Raw genomic sequence first — 2,504 nt, 5'->3', positions numbered from 1 at the left:
GGCAGCTCTGGGAGTTTGGATACTTTGGAATATCTTTATATAGGATAGACCTGGCTTACTGGAGAAATTGATCTATGACTGTTGCTATTGGTATGTCTTTCAGATGTTTTCCATTGATGTTTGTGATGCTTGAAAAATCCAAATTCTGTTTGAATGAATTTAATTTTATGCTTATTTCTACCTCCACCTTTCCCTATGTGCACTACCACATTCTGCTACTGTCAAAAGTTACTACCCTGTTACCTCATGATAAATCTGAACAATATTCATTTAGAATGCTTTAAATATATATATAGACTACACTTGTGTATAAAATCCCCACACATGACATATTATTACACACCTATAAGAATGGCTAAAATTCAGGGCGCCTTGGTGGCTCAGTTGGTTAAGCGACAGCCATGGATCTCTCAGCTTCTTCATGACTCAGGGAATGATGTGGGGGCCAGCCCAGCAGCCGGGGGTCCCACAGGTCCTCCGGGGACAGCACCTTGGTGGCCCTGTGGCCCAGCAGGTACCTGTTCAGGTGGCTCTTATCGGGCCACACGGCTTCAATCCCATTGGCCCAGTTGACCCCCATCGCCTGGTGACAGGCCGAGGTCAGTCAGGGAAACTCCACCACCAATTCCCCAAAAAAGGCCCCCATGTAGTAAAAAAGTAAAAGACCCCGCCCTCATGCCCCTGGTCCCTGGGGATGTGGGTCTGGGACTGTGGCCAGCACTCGTAGCTAAAGTCCTCAGGGGCTGCCGAGTAGAACCCGGGGTGTGGGGTGCCAAAGAGGGGGAACAGGATCTCCATGCCCACGTGGTCCCAGAACTTCATTCCCACATCCACGTCCACGCACACCATGTCATCCACGTCACAGAGGAAGCGCTGCTCGCGGAAGCGGCTGATCATCGCTCTGTGCCGCATAGACACATCCGGCCAGTGCAGGACGCCACATACCTCGAGGACCACCACCCTCTGGCCCTCCCAGAGTGGCACACGGGGCACAGCAACCAGCGGGTCATTGGACAGGGCAGGAAGAGGGTCACTGCCAGAGACTGGCAGCAGGACCCCAGAGTTGGGGGCCATGGACATGTGCACCTTCTTCAAGGGGGTGGGCCCTGGGCTGCTTTAAGCAACAGCCACCTCCTGACCTTCTTGAGGGAATCTACCAGCAGGAACTCCCTAATGCCCATTCCCAGAGATGGGGGCCATCAGCAGCCCGTCTTCCAGAGGGGAGCCTGAGGCTTCGGAGGCTGGAAACCCATGCAGCCCCACAGTCAGCATGCTGGAGCCAGGAACACTCCCCCTGTGCTGAGCTCCTGGGCAAACCATGCAGGTGCCCTCCACTGGCCGCCCCTGGGCAGATCCCATCCCCACCTTCCAGGAAGGAAGCACCTTTGGGCACAGCCCTCATTTCTATGTCCTACAGAGCGGCTAGAATCAGCAGGGCCGGCCACCCATCCCACTTTGCATTGAGTGGGCTGCCGCTGGCCCCCGCAGACCTGTCTCCACTTCCTGTAGGGTCCTCCCTGGAAGGCTGCTGGGCATCCTGCTGACAAGGTGCTTAGTAAGCCACTGGTATTCCTAGGAGGGGTCACCCTCCTCTGCCACATCAGGAATCAGGTGCAGCCCATGGACAGGGAAGGCAAAAGATGACACCAGGAAGAAGAGGGGGCTTGCTTAGGCCCCAGGCTTGAATCCAATGGTGTGAGCATCCAGGTCCAGGTCTACATCTCCCCGGCCCCAAAGGGTTCAAAGTCTTGTCCAACCACGTCCCATGGCTGGTCCCCCTTTAAGGGTACTACCTGCTCCCCCCTATGAGGACAGCAGCTCCCCCATTATAGGCAAGTGTGGTGAGCCCCTCTGAGACTGATGTTTTTGCGTATGTGCTAAGGCTACTTCGCTGTGCCTGCCCCATACCCGGCAGGTTAGTAAATCGCTCACACAGGGAAGGCAGGCACTACATTTAATTAGGGGACAAGCACACTCAACCAGCTGACATGAGTCAGGTCACCAGAGGGCAAGTCCAGACCCAGCCAATGGGGCAACAAGCCAGGTATGAAGCAAGGGGATAGAAGAGTGATCCTGGCAGAGGGCACAGCAAAAGCAAAGGCTTGTAGTCAGGCCTGGGGCACATGTGGGACGACCACACACTTGGGTGGCCCACAGAAGGGGGGCTGTGGTGGAAGAGGTGAGGCTGGAGAGGACGGGCAGGAGGGGAGCAGACCACAGAGAGGCCCAAAGATTATGTTCCGAAAATATCACTCTAGTTACCAGAGGAGAATGGGTTCTGTGCGGCAGAGGACAGGTAGACCCTAAATCTAACCCGAACCCTAACCTTACCCATACCCTAACCCAAACCGCACCCGAAACTTAACCCGTACCCTAACCCAAACCCTAACCGTACCATAACCCTAACCCATACCCTAACACTAACCCATACTCGTACCCGTGCCCTAACACTAAACTGTACCCTAACTCATACCCAAAACGTACCCCAACCCGTACCCTAAACC

At 54.8% G+C, this 2,504-nt stretch overlaps 1 pseudogene; it reads right to left on the bottom strand.

Moving 5' to 3' along the window:
• Positions 1 to 388: 388 nt before the first annotated feature.
• On the bottom strand, positions 389 to 1,080 carry LOC114204164 (histo-blood group ABO system transferase pseudogene; annotated as a pseudogene).
• Between the last annotated feature and the right edge of the window lie 1,424 nt (positions 1,081 to 2,504).

This window comes from Eumetopias jubatus, unplaced genomic scaffold (assembly GCF_037043125.1).
Source record: "Eumetopias jubatus isolate StellerSeaLion01/CBP00866 unplaced genomic scaffold, mEumJub1_p1.0 scaffold_30, whole genome shotgun sequence".
Lineage (NCBI taxonomy): Eukaryota > Metazoa > Chordata > Mammalia > Carnivora > Otariidae > Eumetopias > Eumetopias jubatus.
The sequence above is the reverse complement of the archived record's forward strand: the minus strand, read 5'-3'. Positions and strand labels throughout refer to the sequence as shown.